Raw genomic sequence first — 18797 nt, forward strand, 5'->3', positions numbered from 1 at the left:
GGCTGGACCCCGCCTGGCACTCAGGGGAGTCAGAGGAGTTATCAGTGTGAGCTCTGCAGTGCCTTTGCCCCCTCCCGGAGGACCAAGTCCGCTTGGGTAGCACCTGGGGAGGGGGTTCTGTCGGGGCTGCTCTTGGGGGCCTGCCCATGTTCTTTGTTCTCGAGCAGTGAGAGGAGGAAGGTCGTAGCTCTGACATCTTGAGCCTCCTACAAAGTGTTTGGGGTGGGAGATAAATCCCGAGTGGAAAGAGGAGGGCCCGGGCCGGAGATCAACCCCCTGTTTTATAACCTCAAAAGCGAGGTCTTTCCCTAGTAACCCCATTTATTCATTCAACAAACATTTAAATACTGTTCATACAGTGTTTCAAATACCGCGTATTGTTGGAGGTAAAGGACGGCTCTTCTTTTTTTTCAAGAGGGAGGTACCATCTCACATGAGTTAAGATGTCCCCCTTTTACAAAGGAAAGTGGCTTTTCCTAGATCCCCTTAGATGAAAAATGTTTCACTTAGCCTTTAAACCACTGAAGCGGGTTTATGTTCTAGCCCCACGTAAAACAGTGTTTGCAAACTATCGACATGGAAAGGGGCCAACCTCTGTGTGTCCTCTGGCAAGGCCAGTGTTTTTAAAACATTGCCTGCGAATTCCTTACGGGGAGCCTTCCCTTTGCCAGGCGACCACGCCCAGTTTGCCTACGCTCTCCCGGTTCACACGTTTACCTTAACTTAAAGGCATTAGATTTTTCAGCTGCTGCTGTAAATGTATTGGGGATTATCAAATACATGGGAGATGCCCTTTGGTCTGAGTTCTACCAAATCGTGCCCCCACTGAAGGTTCTACTTTTCTTATCTTTTCCTCTTGCCCTAACCCCAGTTGCCACTGCCCGAAGGACCAAGGCCGCCTGGGCACCCCCGGGGAGTGAGTTCTGGCATAGCTGTTCTTGGGAAGCCGCCTGTGCTCTTTTTATTTTTCAGATTTATCTTTAGTGTTGAAAGTATTACAGATGTCCCCTTGCCCCCCCCGAGCCCTTCTCCCCTGCTCCCCCCGCCCCAGGCCTGCCCCACACTGTGGTCTGTGTCCACGGGCTATGCATATACACATATGTTCCTTGGTTAACCTTTTCCCACCCCCACGCCTTCCCTCTGAGGGCCCTCAGTCTGTTCCGTGCTTCTATGTCCCTGGACCTATTCTGTTCATCAGTTTATTTTGTTCTTTAGATTCCACATATGAGTGAGACCATGTGATACTTGTCTTCTCTGCCTGGCTCATTTCGCTTAGCATCACACTCTCTAGTTCCCTCCACACTCTCCCACAGGGTAAGAGAGCCTTCATTTTCACAGCTGCGTAGTGCTCCACGGGGTAAACGTCCCACAGCTTTTTTATCCACCCACCTACTGATGGGCACTTGGGCTGTTTCCAGATCTTGGCTATTGTAAATTGTGCTATGAACATGGGGGTGCATATGTTCTTTCAGATAATGTTTCGAGTTTCTTAGGGTATATTCCTGGAAGTGAGATCACTGGGTCAAAAGGCAGCTCCATATTTAACTTTTCGAGGAACCTCCATACCGTTTGCCATAGTGGCTGCCCCAGTCGGCATTCCCACCAGCAGTGTACCAGGGTCCCCTTTCTCCACACCCTCGCCAGCACTTGTCGTTGTTGATTTGTTGGTGGGAGCCCTTCTGAAATCATACTCTTTAGAGCCACTCTAAACTTTCTCTTCAGTAAACTGTTTCTCTAAAAAAACCTTCCCAAACTCTTTCCAACCTCATGTACTGTGGCCCCTCCCACTAACCTGTCCCAGCAGAGAGGTCCCTTCTCCTGGTGGGGACAAGTTCAGATTCAGTGACGCACAACCAGTTGCTGACAGGAAGCGGTCTGCCCTGTCAAGGTCATCACCCACAAACGCACCACGACTTTCGGACTGTGTGTAACCCCAGTCATTCTGAAACACTTTTGTTGTTTAAAATGGATATTGGAAAAGAAAAGCCATAATTTCTTGGGAGAGCCGATCAAACCTTGGTTTTCCTCATCCTTGAACTGCTGAGAGGTGAACTAAGGCATCTGTTGCCTCTTTGAGTGGGAAAGGTGGAGTAGAGGCTATAGACCCCCTTTTCCCGTGGGGCTGCCGCGTGATGTCTGGGTGGCCTACCAGCTCCGGCCTGTGGCTCCTGACCTGGGGAGTTATACCCCAGGAACAGCCCCATGTCCTGCAGGGGAAAACACCCCAGGCCAGTGGGTGTGTGGTGTGAGAAGGAAAAGGGAGAGATGGGGACATAAAGGAGAGATCCCTGGTGGCTCGGGGAAAATCTGGCTGTGGGGGGGCAAGACGTGGCATCCAGCCCAGGTGGGTTAGACGTGAGCACCACGCCGAGGAGCTTGCATTGGACGGGAAACTCACTACTAGGTTGGAACCCAAGAGTCCTCCCCCGCCGGTTTTATTTCTCATAAAAAGCTTGATATTTTCTCAGTTTTGTTTACTATTGGTCTGCACATAACTGTTTTTACCAGTCAGCTGCATCTGACGAACATCTAGTGAGGGCTTTTAGCTTGGTGATGATGGAAACCTTCGTCCCTGTAAAGCATTTCTTTGGGGTGGGCTGGTGTGTGACTTTAGTCTACTTTAAGACTGTCACCAGTACACAGACCTTAGTTGACTTAGAAAGGTAATAACACATTTCTAAGCAGCAGAATCAACATTGCTCACCAGCTTCTGAATCTCAGGAATATAGAAATATATATATTCACATTAATATATGTATATAGTAAGAATCCTAAACATTAAAAAAAGCGGTACATAAAAAATAAGGTTCTAACTTTCACTTCAGCAGTTTTAACTTTTTTGGTATTTGTAGCCTACTCAGCTTAAAGAATTTCTGGAAGAAGCTGGTCCTTTCAGAAACCGGTTCCCAGTGGCATTGCTGCCCACCCATCGGAGGAGCTAAACCGGAACGCGAAATGTCAGGTAGGCTGGGGAGCGGCTGGCACTCCCCCCCCGCTGGGGGGGTGTAACTTTGTACAAATGTTTAGAAAAAAATGTTTGGCCATATCTTTTAACGTTGCATAAATCTGTATCAAGCAATTCCACTCCTGGGTGGAAGCTCGTGTAGATGTTCCTCAAATGACATGTACAAGAATGTTTATAGCAGCCCATTCAGAAATAGCCCAGACTGGAGGCTGTCCGAACGCCCGTCAGCGATAGGATAAGTAAGTGAATGGTACCACATTTACACAGCGGGATGCTAGACGAATGATTCACTCATAACTACGTGCAGCAGTGTGGCTGAGTCTTCCAGGCAGCACTGAGTAAAGGAAACAGGCATGCAAGGCAGCACTGTAAGGCTGCAGTTATATAGGGTACCACAGAGACCCAGCAGAACAAAGCGGAGCTACACTCTTGGGAGTCACATGCTGATTGCTGGAGGGGAGGGGAGAGTGACGAGGAAGGGATGGGGTGATTGGGGGTGCTGGTAATGTTCTATAAATGTGTGTTCAGTTCTGAACACTCGCCATGCTATACATGTGCAGTGTACGTATTTTTTTGATATGCACCTTATATTTCAATACAAAATTAAAAACAAAAATAAAAACGGCATAAAACAGCGTCTTGGCTTTTTGTAGATCCCACAAAAGGTCCAATAAACTAAATAAACGAAAATAAGCCAGTCTAGGTTTTGAATACGATCATCTCACTGGTGGTAGGGGATGATTTAGGCAGACAGTATTAACTCTAATAGTTTCCTTATTATAAAAGTAATCCATTTTGAAAAATAAATTTAGTACTTAATATATGCATAAGGTACCCAAAATTCAAAAGGTCATTAATTGTTAATGAGATTAACTATACGATCATGATCTAGAATAAACAAAAAGAAAAAATTAAAACACTATTTCAGGATGTCGGTTTCGTTGTGTGTGTGTGTGTGTGCGCGCGCATGTGTATTTTCGTTAATCTTCACCCAGGATATTTTTTCCATTGATTTTTCAAATTTTTATTGTTTTAATTTTTCTTTATTGTTGAAAGTATTACAGATGTCCCCTTTCCCCCCCATTGATCCCCTCCACCTGGCATCCACCCCCGAGTCCCCCCACACTCCTGTCTGTGTCCATAGGTCATGTATAGATGCATGTAAGCTCTTTGATTAATCTCTCTCCCTCACTCCCCACCCACACCTTCCCTCTGAAATTCGTCTAACTGCTCCATGGTTCTATATTTCTGTAAATATTTTGATTTTTTTAGAGAGAGTAGAAGGGAGGAGGAGAGAGGAAGCGAGAGAGAGAAACATCTATGTGAGAGAGACACATCGATTGGATGCCTCCCGCACACGCCCCGACTGGGGCGGGGGATCGAGCCTGCAACCGAGCTGCCTGCCTTTGACGGGGGCTCGAACCTGCAACCCTCCTGTCTGTGGACTGGCACTCTAACCACCGAGAAAACTGGCCAGGGCAGTATTTGTCCTTTGATGAGTGGCTTATTTTACTTAACATAACAGCTTCAAGGTTCATAGCATGTGTCAAAATTTCCTTCTGGAAATCTTAAATAGATTTTCCCCCTCATTTAATTTTTATTTCGATTACTATCTCTACCTTATAATCTCAGCTTATGTAATAAATATATTTCATACATATAATTAAATTCTAATGTGATAGCATCATAGGAGTAATTGTAGTCAATTGAATATTGATTTCTGTTTGTTAATGTGGCCATGCTGTCTGGCTGCCTACACACCTTGAATATTTTTCTATGTTTTGGTGTAATTTCCTACTTTAGGAGTCCTGACTTCCCAAGAGAGAAGCCCCACTTTCCTGACAGATAGGATGCAGTAGGCCTGTGACTTAGGCCCTATCAGTCAGACACATGAACTTGAGGGTCTGACTGAGAGCAGTGTATGAAGCAGGCGTCAGCAGGAGCCCCTGGCCTGGCCTGGGGTGTGGCCAAGGCCGCAGAGACGGCTGCAAGTCCTCATATCTGCTGTCAACAGTGGGCTCACCATGAACTGATTCAAGTGTTCACTGAGCATCTATTCTCGGATGACTTAATTATAATCATGTTAAAGATGAATGATTCCGTGCTGTGCTCCAAGCACACGAGTTCACTCACTGAACCGTCCCAACCATTGGAAGAGTAGGTGCAGCTATTATCCTACACACAAGGAAAGCAGAGAGCTTCCCAAGCCAAGTCTCCTGCTCGAGGCCGGGCAGCTGGTCAGCAGCACAGCTGAGATTCACGGCCAGGTGGGCGGCCCCAGACCCCCCGCCCCCTTAACCCCTCTATGGCAGTATGCCCGTGTCCCTGGGAGCATTTCGATTAACCTAACACGATTTATATTCTTCATCTTTGAAACTGCTTCCCTCTCATCAAACTGAGAACCCATCAGCAGTCACTATTGAACCAGGAACGAGTAAACACGCCTCCCTTCTTTCTAAAGATAAAACTGACCCCCCAACTGGACCGTAAGCTTTGCCTCGGTTCCCATGGGCACAGCTGAGAGGGACCAGAACTTTCAAAAGACTAAAGGCTTCGCCTCCCTGCCCCTGCTCTTCCCTCTTTGTGGCTTATTAACACAATAGCAAAGTGAACCTGTCCCTCCCCTGTTCAAAACCCTGCAATGTCCTCTCCTGTCACTCAGAGTAAAAACCAATCTCCTTGTTAAGACTTGAACATTCTCACATAATCTGACTTCATTTACTTCTCAGACCCCGTCTCCTGTGACTGTCCTCTCCCTCTGGGTTTCCTGCAACTCTGGCTTCTTGGCTGTTCCTTGAACATGTGGGGCAAGCCGCCTGCCTCAGGGCTTGGACTTTTGGGCTGCTCTTCTCCGAGACATCCTTACGGCCATTGTCCTATCTCCAGGTCTTTCTTTGAAAGTAACCTTCTTAGCAAGGGCTTCCTGAGGCCCTCTCCATCTAAAACATCAACTCCGCCTCACTGATGTAGGCTCTAGGATGATGGGGTTTGACCCAGGACAGAGGGGTTTCCCAGGACACAGGACTTTCAGTGCTACAAGTGGGTGTGTTCTGGACAGAACAGCACAGTTGGTCACCCTAAGTAGTCCCAGAACTTAGAACAGTGTCTGGCTCCTAACAGTCTTAATAAATATTTGTTGAATAGAGTGAAGGAATGAATGTAGGTAAGAGAAAGAGCTACTTTCTGAAGGGAGTGCAGGGATGTATTTATTGCCCTTAAAATCAGAATATATAGGGGTATCGTTCATTATAACAACTTGTAAGGCTTCTTCAGCATGGAAAGAAGCCCAGGTTCATGAATGGTGGGAACTAATATTTCTTAATCTCCTAACTGGAAAAGTATGATTTATCAACTTGCCGTTACTGGAAGTGGTTTGGAATAGGGTGTCTCACACTCATCTTTTAGAGAAACAGTTAAAATGCTGTGTTGGCTTTCCCTTTTTTTGGCTTTAAAGTGGCATATTTTAAATGGCAAGGATACATTTTAAAATTTTGTTTAACATTTTAAAATATTTTGTTTGTTTAGATTCCACATATGAATGAAATCATATGGTATGTCTTTCTCTGAGTTATTTCACTTAGCATGATCCCTGCAAGGTCCACCCATGTTGTCACAAATGGCAGGATTGCATTCTTTTCTAAGGGGACTACCTATGTGCGTGTGTGTCATAGTTTCTAGATCCATTCATCTGTCGCTGGACACTTAGTTGTTCCCATATCTTGTCTGTTATGAACAATGCAGCGGTGAACACAGGGGCCCACACATCTTTTTGAATTGGTGTTTTCATATTCTTTGGATAAATACCCAGAAGTGCGTCTAGCTAGATCAAACGGTAGTTCTAGCCTTAACGTTTTGAGGGCTCTGCACAGTGCCTGCCCGGTGTCCCTTCCCACCAGCAGTGGTGAGGGTGCCCTTTCCTCCACAGTCTCTCCAGGCGCACCTTTTCTGAATTCGATATTGTACCAGGTGCTGGGAATACAATTAACAAGATATTTAGTTACAGGTAAGTAAATAGGAATGATCGGGGGAGTATTAAAACTACATAGTACTTCTTCATGATATATCTAGGGTACTGTGGAAGCACTGGGAGGGGTACAGCGACTATCTTAGGCCCATCACTAAGTAAATGGTATTTGAATAATGAATGGATGAGTGAGTGGTTGAGGGAGTGAATAAAAGAATGAATATAATCGGTACAAGAGCACAGAACCTGCAAGGTGTGTAGTTATCATCGAATGGAGAGGTGCTTCTCCAATGTCACTATTTTGAATGAGATGAAGTGCGACTGCCAGGGTGCCAGCAATGCCACGGTCAGCATGGCCAATCTTCTTGGCTCAAGACTTTAATAAAATAACTCTAACGGGCAGAACTGCACCCGTCTGAAGCTCTTCTCAGCTTTTTCATTATTGATGCAACAAAATATGTGCTTGTCTTCAAGGCAGCTGACTGTACCGCCAAAATGGGTTGCTTAACTTTGCTTATGATTTTGCATAAGGGTGTCAAATTTTGGCTGTGATCATGGCAAAGCTGGAATTGCTTTTCCAGCTGAACTTCGCTCCTTGGTTTCAGCACATCTCTTCGATCCCTTACGTGGTTTCTGTGCCAGCTGTTTGCTAGCCTGCGTTGCTGATTCTACACATGGCACAGCGGGGTTTATCACAGGGACATTTACTCTTGATAACTCCCTAGTACAGTAAACATCTGCTGCGCAACTGGAAAGAGCTAGTTCAAGCCAGTTCTTCTTAGTTTCACTGGTCATTTTTAACTTTTTATAAGCAATTACCTTTTTCTTAATTTCTTCCTACAGAATCAAAGCCTGTGGAAACCTTGCCTTTAAAAATAACCCTCATTTTAATATGCTAAATTTTTTAACGTAAATTATAAATAAGAATTTAACATTTTTTAGTATGCATTTTAAAAAGTTGGAGTTAGAACTACATGGTTTGAAATACTTTCCCGCAATATTTTATTATCTGAAGTGTGATCCAATCACTATATAATTGTAGGGTCTCTCAATGTAGGAAATCTTTCTCTTAAAGAGTTCCCTTTATTGGATACTTGCTTGACTCTTGGGAGGGTTATCAATTTCCATCTCATTGATATTCTATTCTGGGCATTGCACTCACTATACCCCAAATGAAACCAGCATGTTTAACAGATCTAGGGTGACTTTTGTCTTATCACTAATGCTCAGACAACAAGTTATCAAAGCAAAGCAGCACATAATAAAGTTATTGAACTCTCTCGAACACAATTCCCAGCAGCTACACACCATTTCATCGGATGAGTGTAACCTACATTGTTGCTCAGGCTGATCTTTATGTCACGCCTCACCTTCCTTGTTGCTTGCAGTCTACATGTCTTCCTCAAATTCATTTTTCCTTACTAATTTCCTTATTCATACCTTACAATTCATGTCACTCCTATGACTAAAAAACCCTAGAGAATATATTTAAAAACTTTTTGATATATATCACAACTGTTGATATGAAAAGCTGATGAATGACTTGACTCTTTCTAGAAATCTAAATGAGTTGCTTCTAGCTAATATGGACCTCAAGTGATTATCACTATTTGTGAGCCAAGGGACCTAGATTTAAAAACATTTCCTTGCCCTGCCGGCATGGCTCAGCGGTTGAGCGTCGACCTAGGATCCAGGCAATTGGGGTTCGATTCCCGGTCAGGGCACATGCCCAGGTTGCGGGCTCAGTCCCCAGTGGGGGGCATGCAGAAGGCAGCTGATCAGTGACTCTCTCATCATTGATGTTTCTCTCTCTCTCTCCTTCACCCTTCCTCTGTCTGAAATCAATAGAGATATATTTGAAAAATAGATAAAAACATTTCCTTCTCACCTACCATATATAATTCCTGTTTATTTGTTACACCCCTTCTAAACTATATGATATGAAACTGGGTGAAGGTTTTAGTCCGCACTAGCGCAGATACAGGGAAGGGATTCAGAGTGAAGGATGCCCCCCCCCCATGTAGCCTCTTAGCTCTTGCCGTTTCCCTTTTCCCATAATCTTTTTATCTATTAAGCAAGCTGCTTTTGTGTGAGCATCCACTCTCACACTGAGAGAGAGGGAGAAGCAAGGGCCTGGAACATACGTAATAAATCTTTGTTATTATTATGTCAAAGAATAGCCTTAACATTTTAAATATTCAAATACCATAAAAGGTATATTATTTTGACTTTTATTAATTTTCACAAATCGATACATTACTTTGAAAAACAGAGAGAAATCAGTACATAGAAAATAACAAAGATAAATCAAGAAAATATTAGACTGAGATAGTTTTGAACTCTTTTAAAAAGTACTCCTAAAACTGTTTGTTTTACTTATTTTAAACAATGTCATTTCTTTGAGCATCTATTATTATGCCTAGCACAATGCTAAACACTATAAGGAAAAATATAAGAAGCATATCACATGGTCCTTGTCCCTAAACAGTTTCTAATCTGGCTATTTGTGATTAATAAGACGCATTAAAAAATTCTAGAGCCATAACCTTTAAGTAAAATCATCTTCAAAAGTAATCACTTTGGAAGGCTATGTACTGATTTCAACAATCCTTCCACTGCTCCAAGCGCCTTTTGCTTTTCCTCCGGGGCTGCCTTTGAGTCACTACACAAACCATGTAAGAAAAGCAGACCCAGGCGTCAGGACGCCCGCCGCCTTCCTCCAGCACCTAGCCTGGTCGCCTGAATTAGTCACGAGGTCGGTGCTCAGTGACTTCGGGTTATTTCTGAATCTCTAATTCGTCCCAAAGACAAGTTTTGCTCCCCTTGATAACCTTCAGAACAAGGTGTGCAGTATTTATTACTGGGCCGTGAGTACTGAGCGCAAGGAGCCCCCCACTGCGTCCCCTGCAGCACTGAAGGGGCCGCAGCACCCTGGCTGCTCAGCGCTGGAAACGTCAGCATGGCTGATGGTGAAGGCGAGGAATGGGCCCAGACGGAGCTCGAGGGGCATTTCTCTTCCATTATTTCCTCAGAAGTCTGGTTTTGACAACGAAGGACAGAAAGGTCTGCCAGAAGCTGGCAGCAGATTCTCCCAATACTCTCTTCTAGCCCTGTGTTTTAAAATAGATATATAGTTAATTAATTTAAAGATTTGTATCATACACACACACACAGGATGTACCAAAAAATGTATACACATTTTGAATAATTATTAATTCCAATGAGTTAAATCTGCAAAGAAAGAAACATCAGTTGGCCTATGAGCTGTTAAAGTGTGTATACATTTTGAGGGAACCCTGTGTATACCAAATACATATAAGTTAGGTGGGTCATAAAGCAAAAGTAGAACTTCAGTTTCAACACAAACAGAACAGCTATGTTCATATCCATTCATGCCAGAGGTCTTTCTCAAATTTCTATCCTCAGTAACAGTCATTAGGTTCCATATCACCTGTCAGAAAAAGACAGTGTGTTTCAGCTTTATAGACTTAGGTTCATCCTGAAGTTCCTGCCAGGGTTCTTCTCATCCTAGTCAATATTTTAATGCAATGACAAGTATATGAAGATGGTTTTTAATGTAATGAGACAAAGAATAATTCTTTGAAAAGTAACTGAAAACAGAACACCAATAACTTTGTCAGTATTTGTTCACTGTTTTTAGACAAAGAAAGAAGAGTAAAAAGGTTCCTGATCATAGACCTTTGAGTTAAATATATTTTTACAGTTTTTCCCCCTTTACTTATGAAGCGATGAATAAATCAGTATGTCAGGAATCTGGGCGCGTACAGGTTTCTGCGCAATCACCAATGTCTGCGAACATCAGTACGTTTGGCAGTTCAGGCTTCCAGGAGTGTGCCGCTTTACTCCGGAGAATATGTTTTATCTTTAGTGGCTAATACATTTCAAGGTCCCCTAGACAATGATAATTAAAATAAATTGTTTCTCACATATTTGAAGTATTTTAATCATCACCAAAGTGTGCTTTCCCACCTTTTAATTATACTTATATTTAGTACTTTTTTTCTGAGTAGGATACCTATAAAAACCATCTTCTCTAATAAATACCCATGTCTCCCAGAAGAAATGTTTGACGAAATGATTTCTTGTCTACTTTTACAATCTAAATAAATTTACATGAGGAAAGTTGTTCCAGTTCAAATATGAAGAAGACTGTTCTTAATCCCAATAAAATGGATAAAGAAATTCAAAATGGATTAAACATATATTAGCACTAAGTAGAAAAGAGGAGACAGCAGAGATTCTGACTAGTTTTTGGAAGATGGAAAAGGAATGGCACTGTGCTGAAGAGAGAGACAGGAAGAGTCCGAGATGCAAACAGGACAGTAATTCCAGCCCCCTCCCCTACAAGGTCTTTAAAGATGAAGTGGGTTGATTGTATTTCTACAAATAGTATAATGTAGAAATAAGAAGACATTAGAGAAGGTGAAGGCCTTCTTTCAACAATGAAAAGGGATGCTGATTAGAAATTTCTAGGAAACCAAATGTTGTACAAAGAAAGTCCCAGTCCCAGTATGAAACAAGTCAGAATATGATATGGATTTGGACCATGGATGGAATGTAAGAGAAGAAAATCAATTTGACCTTGATGCTTGGAACGTTCTTCTGCAAGTGGCTCAAGTTTTGTAAAATAGGATTATATCTTTCTCCACAGTTCCATGCTTACCACTTGGTTCTGCAGTAAATAATGTTTAGAAAATCATTACCAGGATACAGGATACTAGGTTGGAAATTTTATTGGAGGCATCAAGATAGGATAGGTATCAGGTATTAAAGCAGGGTAGATGCTCTGCAGAAGTTCCACACTAGGTAGCCAAGAGCCAGTCCAATGACTCACCTGACTCCACACTGGAAAATCTGTATCACAAAGACCGATGGGCCAGCTACTTTGCTTGTGAGCAAAGAGCTTGCAATTAGATTGGGATCAGACCACCCTGTCAGAGTTTGTCTGCATAAAGGAAAGGTGAAAGGGCCTCTAGCGAGTTTTGAGTCTAATAAGAGGCAGAGTGAGCCCACCTGGAGGTATTTAAAATCAGGCCCACGAGAATCACCAGGAAGGACAACGTGATCCCCCAAATAGGATATATCTGGAGTGACCTGCTGAAAAGGCCGGGATCTGAGGGGAAGCTGCAGTCAGAGAGAATTACAGGCAAAGGTTCCCAGTGGGAGCCTCTGAGGATCCATGACTGTGCCCAGGAAGCTCTGGCAGGCCCGGAGCATGTGGTCTTCCTACTAAGGTGCCAGTCAAGTAACACCAGTTACCCCTCTTTCTGTCCTTTCTCCTCTCAGAATCTGAAGGAGTCAGAAACCATGGTTAGCAAGTAGGGAAGGGGGTGGGGGGGAGCTGGAAGCATAAAACCAAGAAAGAGAAGAATCATATTCTGGAACAAAGGGGAGGTTTTACGTTGGAAACATGTTCCAAGTTTTGATTTCACGTGGAACTGAACACTTGACGACGGAATTGGCACTGTGTTGGCTAAGTCATGTGGTCGTGGGGCTTTCTATTGCCTTCAGGCGAACTACCCAAAGAAATCCCGGAGCATGTCAGTATTTTCAAACAGGGACAGAGGAGAGAAGTCACCCATTGAACAGGCTTGAAGAGAGGGAGGGAGACAAAAATAAAGTTGTGTTCTGATTTGTATTTTATGCGCCCTGCTTGTTTAATATGACAATTATAATAACATAAATGTTATTTACTAGCTTTACATTTTAATAATAAGCCTACAGACAAATCTTGGGAGAGTTAACTGTAATTACAGAGCAGAACACAATGGTGGTAAATCTTGATGATCTAAAAGCAGTGGCATAACTCAAAGAAGCCAAGAAGTAGCTGAGGGAGAAAGAGCAGAGGGAAGAGGGAGGGGTCTACTCTTATTTTACGACGAGTGCCCCATAGTGATAGAGACCTAAGTGGTTAAATGTGAAATTCAAACTTATGAAGACAACCAACAGAAGAATTAAAAATGCAGTAAGTCAAATTGGGAAAAGGAGAATAGAGAAAAGGGGAAGATTATGGGATTTAAATTTCTCGGCTTTCATGAAGGGTAATTACCACTGAAAATCGATAGAACAAGAAACAGAGGTACAGGACTTTAAAATAAGAGTGGCGAACAGGGTCTCTCTGGGAATGGGGCTGGAGTCAGGAGGGGAACAACTTTTATTTTTCATTTTATACAATTCTATGCTTTCTGAATTTTTATTATGATAGGCATGCACAGTACTTACAGTAATAAATAAAATGAGATTTGAGAAAAAGTGTTATTAATGTAAAAATTCCTACCTGGCTCTAACCCAGGGTTTAGTGTGCATGTTGAGGCCACTTCCCCAGCTGCCATGTTTTTCTGAAGCTGGTGGCAAAAAGCCCCTTTCTGGGGCCAGCTCCTCTGCAATCGCCCTGATGTGGTAGGGCTCGAATCCACAGCACCCGCCTATGTACCTGACCCCCAGGTTGTAGGCGTCTTTGGCGTATTTTTGAATATCCCATCTGGTTGCAACTCTGGGTTCCAGTTCTGTAATACTGTAGTTAAAAGCATTCCCGTTACCATCTCCATTTTCAGACAATAGATGCTCTGATGAGCTCTTTTTTAAATAAAAAACCTGCAAATTTTAGATTATGCATTCTTCAGATAGCTCATTTTTGGTTAATATTGAATGGTTTTGTAGAGTCTTGAATTGTAAGACTGCACTATAGTTGCTCATTGCACCTGTTCCCATTTTGTCACAACCAGAAATCATAAGGACCCCCAACAGGCGCCTGAGCTTACCAAAGGGATATTCTGGGAGATCCACAAACCCTCCTTTGCCACAGTCAGGTGTGTGGAAGCCCAGGGTCTGCACCATGAGGTGCGCCTTCAGTCCTGCAGCCGCAGGCTTTCCTTCATGAGCTTCATTGTCTTCAAGCTGATCCCTGGCCCAAATCGGCACTTCACTCCAACGATGGAAGCCCCTATGCAAAGATATACAAAACTTTTACATTTTATTTTATTTTTCATTTTTATTTTATTTTTAATAGTTAGAAGGTGCTTTAGAGGTCACTATTCCCCTCTACCTCCCAAGTTTTACAGATGAGGAAACCAATTCTAGTTCAGTCTTTTATTTCTGAACTGCTCTGACAATATTAAACAAATTTTGCTAAATTTCATAAACAACAGCTAAGCTCCTTATCACACTATGAGTCCAAATTACCTGCTTTCACCAGCTTCACAGCACATTCTCCGGGTGTTAGGTCATGCATGTCTCCCTCTGGGCGATGCACACAGTAGCTGCCATGGGCTTACCGGATTCCTTTAAGACTTCCACAGCCCACACAGCTTCTTGAGCACACTGAAAATACTAAGAGAAATTTCATTGGTGCAAATGTAAAGCAGATTTTGAGTGGTAGAATGCAAATGTTGCAAAACAGTTGTTATAAAAATAACTAAGTATATAATATGTAATAAAACTTGCTAAGGAATGTGTCTCTATCGGACTGACTAAAGAATACCTTTCTAAGTAGATATCTTAATTCCTTTAACAATACAGGGTGCAGCAAAAGTAGGTTTACAGTTTTTTGTATGGAAAATAATGCAATAATTAATAATAATAATGAAATAAAAAACTTCATTTCACATACTCACAATTGTAAACCTACTTTTGCCACAACCTGTATATAGATTTTCATTCATATATCATCTGAAAAACACAAAGTTTTTTAAAGTAATTGAGTATTTAAAATCATAATTTTAAAAGAGCAAAAGCTTATAAATTTGGGGCTCATCTTTTATGGAACTGGGGTAATAATGAATAGTTTGTTATACTTTATACTACTTCAAAGTGCTTTTATATTCACTTCTAGTCAGATATTCATAAGTGTTCCATAAAGTAGGAATGGAAATATGACATTTCCCCAGATGAGAGCACTGAGGCACAGAGTGGGGAGGGATAGCTACTGAGTTTCTTTGTGAATGGTGGACAGGACACCTTGTCTGCTAAATTTATGACCTTTGCAGGGGTGCTTCTCAGGAGCCTCCTTAAGGGCCACAGTTGAAAAGCTGAACTTAAGGGAAGGAAAGCTAGCAGAGCCTCCCTGCTTCCTCCTTCTCGACTCAGAATCAGGTTCTGCAGAAGCAGTGTCTGAGGATGACAGAGGGAGTCAAAAGAGAGGTTCTTAAAAACCAGGCTGGTGTGCCCGTCAGCTGGCGAACATACAGGGTGGAGTCTGTGCTCCGCTCTGCTAACGACCGTTCCCAGGTGGGTCGGCAGCAGGTGGCCCTGAGCCTTGGGAAGGCTGAAGAACCGAGGTTTTCAACAGGGTCAGTAGAGTGACCGGGGCGATAGCGGCTGGTAGGCCGTTGTCCCTGCTGAGGTCAAGGCTCGGGTTGAGGACTTGACTCCGGCAGTTGTAACGGGAAATGATGGATGAGGGGTTTTAATCTTTGGGAGAGGAAGGAAGAAAATGTTTTGGGTCTTCGTGTTCAGTCAATAACCAGTTCTTACTGTTTCTTTCTTCAAAACATTGCTCCCATGTTATAGTTTGAATGAAAACACAGAGGCAAGAGTGAGCACGGATGGAGGAGGGCAGGGGAACGGCCTGGTCCTGGGGATTAGCGGTGGGGCCCGGAGGAGCCGGCACCACCACCTACCCCCAAGGCTTTGCCCCCTCATGGCCTCTAGCCCCACACACAGTTCCTTCTAGCCCTGCCCCCCTTTGGGGAAGGATACTCCCTGAATCGCTTCCCCTTTCTCTGACCCACGTTGCAGTGTCCCCGAGAGCCGGCCGCTGCAACCACCCTGACCTAGAAAACCAAAGGCTACAGGTGGGCCTCTCCTGGGTCTGTCCTTCGGCTTCACAGAGAACACAGCATACGAGTGAGAGGCTGTTGACTATAGCACATTTAAATAAACCTTTGACCATCGGAGGAAACAAGGGCATAAGGCAATCCAATACCCTCATGGAAGTTGAAGACTGTTCATTGATACTTGTCAATAGGTTTAACACTCTCCCTGTGGCACCAGGCTTACCTCTGCAATCAAGAAGTCCACATTTTTCCTGGCAAAACCTCTAGCTGTAGTTGAAAAAGTTTTTTAACTCTTGCTTCATCCTTGTGGTGTTTATATATTGACGTCTGGCAGACCCCTGCTGCTACTAAGCATCACCTTTGCCAGCCACTTCTCTGGCGAGGTCACACGCAGCTGCGTTTACATCTTCCCACTGGGGTTAGAGAGCAAGAATTAAAATGGGAAGCCTGGCCTTTTAAAGGTGTCACATAGTCAATAGCAAAGGGGGAAATGAGCAAGTAAGATGAGAGAAGCCGCTGGTTTTCACTGCAGTTCAAGAAGACCAGCGGAGTTGGCCACCATCTCTACCACCAATGAGCCTGTATTTCCATTATTGTACTTACGACGTTGGATTTTAGCATATTTGTTTGCCTCCCACAGTGGACTGTGAGCCACTGCAGAATAGGCTCTATGCCTTTGCCCGCCCTTTGTATCTGGCACAGGGGATGCACTGTAACGGGCGTTCAATAAGTGTTGGTTGGTTGCGCATCAACATCCGTAAGTGTTAACGCTTTACATGTGCAGAATAGCTCACAATACTTCCACACCCTTCACCATATTCACCTTTCCCAACAACCCTAGGTGGTTAAGCATAAGTTTTCTCCATTTTGCAGAGAAAACCAATGCTCCATGTACTTAGGTGTCTTACACAAAGTCACACAGCCAGTAGGGTGCAAGGTTGGGTACCCAACCCAGTCCTCCTCATTCCTAGGCCAGTGCTATGTTCCCTAGGACCACCGTGTCTCCAGATGGGCACGTCAGAAAAGAAGAGTGTGAAATGAGAGGGTAAGAAGAGCATCGATAAAGTGTCTTTTCTCTATAATAGAATAGCACAGAAAAATGGCCATGCCCTTCCAACGGCCTCTTCTTTCCCAGTTCCTATGCCCTCCCTTCCTCTAGATAAAAAGAAAAAGTTCATTTATTTAGCATATACACACCTACATAATAATTAATAACTTCATGAATATTTTATGTGGAGTTTGTAATGAAGTGTAGTAACACATCAGGTCAATTCCACAGCTTCCCATCAAGAAGTTATTTTTCTTATACATGGTCCCTGCCCACCCACCCTCCACTCTGTCCCCCAACCAACTGGCACTATTTACCTTGCTCTCCATGTTGTCTTCACTGCCAGAAAAGGTGAAAGTCTGCGTGACATTTGCTCCCGCCCTCAAGAATTCCATGTGAAGCTGACGCACTACAGAGTAGTTGTTTTTTTAACTGAAATTAAAACATTAAAAATCACAGAAGCTGTCATTTGCAGCAGCAGCAGCTCACCCACACACACTTTTTTCAGTCATACACAATTTCAAACCTAGTACTTATAAAAAAAATTACAGATTAAGGTCAGTAAAATTCAAGGGCAGGGACATGGCAGAGTCCATACCAAATCAGGGCTGTTCAGAGCAGCCTTATATCATCCTGCTGACGGGCCTCACCGCGGGGTGCAGTCTCGTGCAGACTGAAGCTCGGATGACCAGCTGCCTAGTTTCTTGGTCTAGAGAGGGCTCCTCAGTTTCCAGGGCCCTGAAGAATCCAGCGGGTCCACTTACAGTCGGCACTGGGGGCCCTCAGGGTAGACTGAGGGGAACTATGTTTCCTTCTTCCCCCTCTGCTCCAGCAGCAGAACCTGGCTGGCTGCTGTCTACACTGTTAAGCTGGTGGATACCATGAATCATTCTTACCAAACACAGTTATACTATAACATGCAAATTAGCTAGAAGGAGGGATCTGAGGCAATATCAGTTTTACTATGCTAAGGAAACTCTTGAATATCCACAAGGTAAATAATCATGAAACAAATATGAAGATGTATATCTTAGCACTCTCTATATAAAGATGCAGATGTGTGTACCTGGGGGAGGGGAGGAGAGAGAGAGAGCACGAGCGTTTTCTTCTATCTGTTCAGGCCACGGACTGTCACTGTGTCCATATCTTGGCTGTTTGGACAAGAGAAATAGTCCTTAGAAACCATGCGCTATTATTTTTTTACACTCTTGGTCAGCTGCACTCTAAACGTCTCCTAGATAAACACTCTCGGGGTGCTGGCCCTGACCTGCGTCTGGATGCTCCACCACGGCCTCCGGCGTCCAGAGCCCCGCTTCACATCACCTCTCTTTTCAGGGTTATGAGGAAACCGCCATCTCCAACCACAACCTCCCACTGTCCAGACGGTCCAAGATCCCCTGCAGGAAAGAAAGAAAAATCACCTAAGGCCCTTCTTTTTCCCCCCTCCAAAAGCAGTTTCTCATTTTCGTCAAGGTAGCACGTTGCTCTCACAGCTCCGGCTGTGTTAAAACCCTCAGTGTCTAACAACATTTCAGAAAGATTGAATATACTACCGTTTCTGGGACAGTCCAGGTACTCGTGTTGTGCAGAGTGCTGTGACTGTCGTTTCTCATATTTCATCTGAGTCAAAAGATAGTGGAAGTGGTGATTCTGTAATAGTTCTTTTCAACATGTTTGCGGCAGGTATTGCTACTCACCTAACTAATTTGCATTTTCCCTCCTCTTCTTTACTAATGTATTTTTGTTTGGGGGAGAGAATGTTTCCAACTTTAAGAAAATTCTCAGGGTTCCTTGCTGCTGGGGTGGCCATTTGGCAGGTGCTGACCAGTGACACACAGGTGGAAGTCAGCTGAAGACTTCTGGGAAAGTGTTGCCTTCCCGACACAGATGCCCACTCCCTCCCACCTTGACGCTCTGCCTTCCTGGCTGGAATGCCAACACAAGCCCTGGAGAACAGCAGCCATCTAGCAGCCATGCCGCTGAAACCCACACTGAAGCCCACGCGCTCAGGCTGGTGCAGCAGGA

At 43.8% G+C, this 18797-nt stretch overlaps 1 pseudogene across 1 annotated transcript; it reads right to left on the bottom strand.

Annotated features, from left to right (window-relative positions):
- Positions 1 to 9127: 9127 nt before the first annotated feature.
- On the bottom strand, positions 9128 to 18302 carry LOC308554923 (S-methylmethionine--homocysteine S-methyltransferase BHMT2-like; annotated as a pseudogene). The gene is made up of 8 exons (XR_014000600.1): positions 18264 to 18302; positions 18040 to 18169; positions 17090 to 17181; positions 15948 to 16137; positions 14133 to 14279; positions 13712 to 13893; positions 13228 to 13456; positions 9128 to 10039 (listed from the first exon to the last, which is right to left on the bottom strand). The product of XR_014000600.1 is annotated as an S-methylmethionine--homocysteine S-methyltransferase BHMT2-like (transcript).
- Between the last annotated feature and the right edge of the window lie 495 nt (positions 18303 to 18797).

The sequence above is a fragment of the Miniopterus schreibersii genome (assembly GCF_964146895.1).
Source record: "Miniopterus schreibersii genome assembly, chromosome: 3".
In the NCBI taxonomy this organism is placed as follows: domain Eukaryota; kingdom Metazoa; phylum Chordata; class Mammalia; order Chiroptera; family Miniopteridae; genus Miniopterus; species Miniopterus schreibersii.